Here is an 8,065-nt window from a genome sequence, read left to right on the forward strand (position 1 = left end):
ACCAGCACCATCACCACCACCATTATCATCACCACTACCACCACAACGACCACCATTACCACCATAAACCCCATCATCTTTATCATCACCAACAAGAATATCATCACCACTGCCATCATCACAACCATGAAAATCACTACCACCACCATCACTACCATCACCATTGTCATCACCACCACAATCACCGCTTCTTCCACCCTCATCACAAACATCACCATCACCAGCACTATCACGGTCATTATCACCGCCACCACATGATCACCGGCATAGCCATCACCCCTACCATTACATGATCACCATCATTATCACCACTATCACCATAAGCACCATCACTATATTCATTAATACTATATCACCTCCACCACCATCACTACCACCATCAGAATCAACACCATCATCATCACCACCACCACCATGAGTATCACTCCTATCACCACCACCAAAACAAACACCGCTATCATTGTCACCACCATTACCACCACCAGCATGATCACCATCATCACCAATACCAACACTACCGTCATTACCAACATCATCAGCACCTCCACCACCCTCATCACCACCCCCACAGTCGTCACCACCACCACCACCATGATCATCACCACCACAATTACCACCACTTCCATCATCACCATTAGTGCCATTATCATCACCACCATCATCAGCACCATTACTACCATTTACCACCATCATCACCACCACCACAATCAACTCCATCATCATCACCATCACCACCACCACCACCGTCACCACAACTAAAATTGCCACCACCAGAACCATCACCAAAATCACCACCACCAAAACACCCGCACCATCATCACCAGTATTGCCATCACCACCATCGTCACCACCACAGTCACCACCCCCACCATCATCACCACTGCCATCATTATCACGACCATCACCATCATTGTCACCACCACCATTATCACCATTACCAACATGAACACCATCACGACCACCACCACTATCAAACACCACCGTCACTCCCACCATCACCTCTGCCGTCATCCCCATCACAACCATCATCACCACCGCCACTATCACCAGCACAGTCACCACCATCATAATCACCACCAGCAGCAGCATCACCACCATCACCACCACCATGAACACCATCATCACAACCACCATCATCACCACCCCCACCACTATATCCTCCACCACCGCCATCACCATCATCACCAAAATCAGTCATCACCACCACTCTCCTCAGTAACACCACTGTCACCATCACCTCCAGCATCATCATCACCACCACCATCACCATTACCATTACCACAAACACCGCCATCACCAAAAGCACCACCATCACCCCTGTGTCCACCATCATCATAATCATCGTCATTATCACCACAATCACTACCACCATCACAACCAACATGAACACCATTGCCACTCACACACTATCATGGCCACCACTACTACCTCCACGATCATTACAAACACCAACATAAGCAACACCATGATCATTATCACCACCACCACCATGTTCATCACCACCATCATCAACTCAAACACCACCATTTCGGCATCACCATAATCACCTCGATGACCATAATCACCACGACCATCCTCCCCACCACCTCCACCAGCATCACAAACACCGTCATCAGGACCACCACCACAATCATTGTCAATATCACCACCATCATGACCATCACTATCACCACCACCACCATCACAACTATTATAACCACCACTGCCATCACCACTGCCAAAATGTCCACCGCCATCATCACCACCACCTTCATCAGTATTAATACCATCACTGCCACCACCACAGTAACTACCACCACTACCATCATCATCATCATCATTCCCACCACCAACACCATCACTATCATCACCGCCACCTTCATCATCATCATTCCCACCACCATCATCACCACCACCTTCATCATCATCATTCCCACCACCACCATCATCATTCCCATCACCATCATCACCACCACCATCATCATCATTCCTACCACCATCATCACCACCATCACCACCACCACCATCATCATTCCCACCACCAACACCATCACTATCATCACCACCACCTTCATCATCATCATTCCCAGCACCATCATCATCATTCCTACCACCATCATCACCACCATCACCACCACCACCAACACCATCACCACCATCACCACCACCACCTTCATCACCACCACCATCATCATCAATCCCACCACCATCATCACCACCATCACCACCACCACCTTCATCACCACCACCATCATCATCATTCCCACCACCATCACCACCACCATCATCATCATTCCCACCACCATCATCATCATCATTCCCACCATCACCACCACCTTCATCATCATCATTCCTACCACCATCATCATCACCACCATTGTCATCATCATTCCCACCACCATCACCACGACCATCATCATCATTATCATTCCCACCACCATCATCATCATCATTCCCACCACCACCACCATCATCACTATATTCACCACCCTCAGTACCTTGGAGTGTAAACCAGGGACTCTAATAGCTGAGATGCCCTGGGGGCCGATGCTGGTGGTGATGGTGATGGTGGTGTTACTGATGAGTGTGGTGGTGGTGGTGGTGGTGGTGGTGATGATGGTGGTTGTGTTGATGGTAACAGTGATACCATCACCACGCCCACAACCCTGATGCCCACCACCACTGTCATCACCACCACTCTCGTTGGTAAGAGCACCATTTTGTCACAACCATAATCACCAACAGCATCACAACCGTGGCCACCATCACCAGGATCACCACCGTCAGCAGCGTCACCATCACCAGGATCACCACCGTCAGCAGCGTCACCATCACCAGGATCACCACCGTCAGCAGCGTCACCATCACCAGGATCACCACCGTCAGCAGCGTCACCATCACCAGGATCACCACCGTCAGCAGCGTCGCCATCACCAGGATCACCACCGTCAGCAGCGTCGCCATCACCAGGATCACCACCGTCAGCAGCGTCGCCATCACCGGGATCACCACCGTCAGCAGCGTCGCCATCACCAGGATCACCACCGCCGTCATGACCATCAGTATCATCACCACCACCACCAGCGCCGCGACTACTGCCACCATCACCACCATCACTGCTACCCATCACCACCGCTGCCCCAGACTCTGCCTGTGGTCCTTTGGTGCCCTCTGGTGGCTGACAGGCCCGCCTAGAGTGGCCACCAGTGTCCCTGAGAGTAAGTCCTAGGTACTGTTCCCCGCCATTCATGGAGTTTATGGTTTGAGGGGCCCTGGGCAGGGGGTCCTTGGAGTCCCTTTTGGGAAGGGGCACACAGAGGTATCCCCCAGGCTCTGTTCTCCTCATGTGTCCCCTGCAACCTCCCAGAAGCTGGGCTATCGGAGTCCCTGTTTCACACTCCAAGGTACTGAGGCCCAGAGTGGCTGAGGATTCGATCGCAGGTTGGATCCAGGACTTCGGGACTCCAGCGGCACACTCTGTCCCCTTGGAAGCCTGTCCTGCCTCCGGATGCAGGGACGGTCCTCACAGAGCACCCCTGGTGCTGAGCAGTGAATGGGCATCACTCACAGCTGGTCCACGCTGTGCAGCCTGTCCAGCACAGATGAGACACCATCAGCCATGCGCCAATGCCCTGTGGCCTCCCAGGGCCACCACTGGGAGGAGGCTGTCCCTCTGGCTCCCTGTCCTTCGTGGGACAGCCAGCGTGAGACGTGTGCTCTCGAGGCAGCTCCTGTGCTCACTTGCTGTGCAGACGGAGGTGAAAAGCCCTGTGCAATCGCATTTCACGGTGGATTTCAGCCTGTGCCAAGCAGGTCATGTCAGGTGGTGCCCTGTGTTGGTTCACAGTCAGCTCCCTGGGGCCAGCATTGGCTGCCCAGGTGCCAGGCGTGCTGGGCAGGGAAGAGGAGGAGGAAGGGCTTGAGAGCCAGGCCCACAGGCACACCCCGCAAGGCAGGCAGACGGCGCCACTCCCTCCTTGGGCAGCAGCCGCGAGTCGGGGTGCTGGGAGAAGGCAGGCAGGTAGGAACCTCACACCGCTGCTGGCTCCCAGGTGGGAAGAAGGGGTGGGGTCGTACCCCCTCCTCCCGGGTGGGAAGGGCAGGTGGGCACAAGGAGGGGAGACAGGACAGTGCCGCTTTGGCACTCCTCTGCCTCTTGCCTAAGTTTCCTTATCTCTAGCAGGGAGAAGCCCCACTTCCCAGGGCTGTGGAGGGCCGGCCCCACTGTGGGTGAGGTGGGGCATTCTGGAACGGGCTGCCCAGTGGTGGGAGAGGGTCTGGGCAGGAGGGCCAGCGCCACGGGCTCTGGATCTGGGACTTCAGGGACAGTGTCTGGTCAGCAGCCTGCAAAGGCAGGTGTGGCTCAGAAGCCGACGGCAGGGGGAGTGGGGCAGTGGGAGAATCTGGGGTCACTGAGTCACCACTGTCCTCTTGCCACCACTTCCTTGAGCCATATCCTCCACTGCAGTCCAGGGAGGTGGGGTATCCTCATGGGGAGGAAAGAGGGACACACAGCTGACTTCCTGCCTGCTGGACGGGACCGTTTTTGTACCCTCTCCTTGTGACCACCCGTTCCCCCAAATCTCACAAATGAGGCTGGCCCAGGGAAGCTGAGGGACCCACCCAAAGTCACACAGCCTGGGGGAACAAGTGGGGCTGGAACCCCAGGACCTGGCCATCCAGCTCCGCCCTACGCTGGCTGTGGGGTGCCCGGGAGGCCACATTTGGTTCTGGCTGTCTCTGGGATGGCTGTGGCTATGGGTGCCCTCTGCCCTGAGCGAAAGACCCAGGGCCTTCATCACCCAAGTGGCTGCCTCGGTTTTGCCTCTTCGGAGTTCTGGGATGGACTTCTGGCCAGGGGTCACGAAGGCCCCTGGCTGCCCCCAGCTCCCTCCCACACTGGGACACACAGGGAGGGGCGCAGAAGACCTGGGCACCTGCTCATGCAAATCCCAGCCGTTTGCACCGCCTCCCTCTGAGCCTATTTGCCTGGTGCCCAACACCTGCCCAAATGCCCCCTCAGTCCCTGGGCTGGCCGGGGGGGAGGGCGGTGCTGATTCTGGGCTTGGGGAAAGGAGTCGTGAGGGCGAGGCTGCCCATGCTGCTGCTCAGCTTCCCCCACCCCAGCTGCCGGGCCCCCAGCTCTGCCCCATCCTCGGGAGAAAAGAGGGGCTGTGGCCCCTGGGAAGGGCGAGAGCTTCGGTTGTGGCTGCTTCTGCCTGTAACAGCTGCTGCTTCTCCCAGGCGGCTTGTGCAGACTGGGGGAGGCACTGCTGGGCTCCGGGCTGAAGGGTGCTCCTGGGTGTCCTATCCCAGAACTTCCAAGAGGCAAAGCCGAGCCTCCCCGGAGAGGGGCCAGGGAGCCCTGGAGGAACCCTCCCAAGGCCCAGGCCCCCCATTGCTGCCAGGGATGGAAGGGGGAAGAGGGAGTCCCCCATCTGTGACCTAAGTGTCACGGAGAAAGTGAGGGTAACTGTGTCATCCAGTCCAGCCCTGTCCCCCAGGCCGAGGGTCATGGCCAAACCCCAACTCCCGCACACCCTGTGCTGGGGACATGGCCGTCATGCACCCCCAGTTGCAGGGCACATGTCCAGATGTGGCCAGCACTGACCCAAGCAGGTGGCCAGGAGTGGCAGGGCCCTGGTGGGAGTGAGGGCCCCTGATGACCCCCGCCCAGGGCTGCAAGCACACGGCGCCCCTCACTGCCTGTTCTGCGTTGAGTGGTGTCCTCCCAGACGAAGCGATGCTAATGGTGGGGTGGTGTCCACTGGGACCTTAGAATGTGACCTCATTTGAAAACGGGGTCCTCACAGATAGCACCCCATGAGGATGAAGCCACACTGGGTAGGGTGGGCCTGGTCAATCAATGATTGCAGAGGAGACAGACAGGGGAGCAGAACACACTCCAACCAAGGCGGAGGCTGGAGACATGAAGCCACCACCAGGGAGAGCCTGGCGCCTCGGGAACCTGGAAGGCGGGGAAGGACCCTCCCAAGGGTTCCAGAGGCAGCCGGCCCTGCTGATCCTGGATTTTGGACATGTGGCCCCTAGAACTGTGAGATCATCTGTTTGTTTTGGGCCTCCGAGGGTGTGGCCCTTTCTTTTGGACATGGCAGTAATGCCAGGCCTCTTCCCAGCCTCTAGCCCCCACTTGGGGCCTGGCCACAGACACCAGCTTCCCACACTGAAAACCACCAAGCGTCTCTGCCGGCTCGGAAGGCCATATTCAAATCTCGCGTCTCTGCGGTCTGAGAGCTGGGGAGAATTTGCATCACCCTGCAGGGGTGGCAGAGGCTTACATGGTGCTGACATCATCGGGGGGCCTCCACAGGCCTGGCCAGAGGAGGGGGCTGGGGCCCGTGGGTGGGTCCTGCCTGGGGCTGGCAGTCCCCAGACGTCGTGCCGGGCTTGACCTGGGCCTCCCGTGGGGACCTTGGGTGGCCGTGACAAACAGCCTGATCTGGGCATCTTAAAGCAATGGCAACTGACTCAGGCTTCTGGAGGCCAGCAGCCCTAGGTCCTAAGTCAAGGTGTCAGCAGGGCCAAGCGCTCGAGGGATCTCCTTTTTGTCTATTCCAGCTTCAGTGTTCTAGGTGTCCCTTGGCTTGTGGCAGCCTCCCCCAACCCCTGCCTACACCTTTCTCCTGTATTTTAAAGGTGTCTTTCCCTGTGCGTCCATCTCTATGTCCAAAGTCCCCTTTTTATATAAAGACCTGGGTCCTGGGAATCAGTTCTCCCGGCTCCAGCAAGGCCCCTCTCCACCTACCTCTTCATCACATCTGCAAAGGCCCTGTTTCCAAAGGTCACATTCCCAGGTTCTTGGGACATACCTGTTTGAGGACACAGTGACTGCTGGCTCCAGAGGCCTAATGGGAGGGCCTTGGCCTTGGCCTCTGCCCCAAAGCCAGTCCCAGGGGTCCCGGGACACACTCCCAGGCCATGCCTGAAGATCCCCTCCTGGGATCACAGGTGGCCCTCTTTAGAAAATGAGGGTTTTATAGAAGGGTCATTGCCCTCTCACAAAGGGCCTTCTGTGGTGGACACTGCCCGGGGTGCCTGGGTGCAGGGTGGGCACAGGAGAATCAAGGGACAGCTCTGTGGGATCGGGAGCTGCCAGGTGGCCCCAGGTTGGACAGGAGACCTCTGCCCAGCAGCCTGCGACCTGGCGCATGGTCCCAGGAGGGCAGAGGTGCAGGTGCCCTCGGCCTGCCAGGCTTGTCCTCAGGCACCAGCTTCCAATACTGAGTTTTCAGAGGAGCAGTTGGAGGGAGGTGGGGCCAAAGCAGGCTGGAGCTGGGCAGCTGAGAGATGAGGCCATGCGCAGGGGTGGAGCCAGGGTGCTGAAGGGCCAGTGCCGATCCTTGGATCCTTGCCACCCAGAGAGGGGCTGAGATGCCTGGTCTCACCGGGCATCTGGTAGATGGGAGCCCCACCAGGGTTGAGGGAAGAGGGCTGAGGCGCACGTGGCCTCTTCTCCCCCACTTGCTGATGTGGGAGTGCCTCGGGAAGAACTCTGCCGCAGCTGCATGGGCCGGGGCAAGGCCTCCCCGCTCTGTACCTCCTGGGCCTCCTGGGCATCCTGGATCTTCTGGGCAAGGAGGGTGGTTCCTCATCCACACCACCTCCTGCCCCTGAGCTGAGGGCACTGGCCTCACCTTCTTACCTGCTGCCCAGGGGCACCAGGCTCTCCTTGTCCTGGGAGTGGGTGGGCTGTGTGGCCAGGGGGCTGTGAGGCCTCCACTAAGTCTTTCGCACTTCCCAGGTTATCCCCACAAAAGCCCTCTGGAGACGCATTCACAAGTGTGGGGACCCAGGTGCCCAGAGTAGGGTGAGTAGAGGGACCAGGCGCCGGTGGCGGAGACCCACACATCCCATCCTCAGCTTGGAAGGAGCTTGCTTGGGGCAGTGCTGCAGGGGGAGGGTGGGTGCTGGGCAGGGAGAAGGTCCCTGGGGCACTCCCCAGGCTCTATGTGCATGTTGGCTGGAGAGGGGCTTCCCAGGGAAGGCAGCACCAGCCCCCTGAGGGAGCGAGGCAGGGATGGGCCTTCCTAGTCCTCAGGGGCCGCGGTGTCCCTGCAGAGAGGCT

This window comes from Callithrix jacchus, chromosome 10 (assembly GCF_049354715.1).
Source record: "Callithrix jacchus isolate 240 chromosome 10, calJac240_pri, whole genome shotgun sequence".
NCBI lineage: Eukaryota > Metazoa > Chordata > Mammalia > Primates > Cebidae > Callithrix > Callithrix jacchus.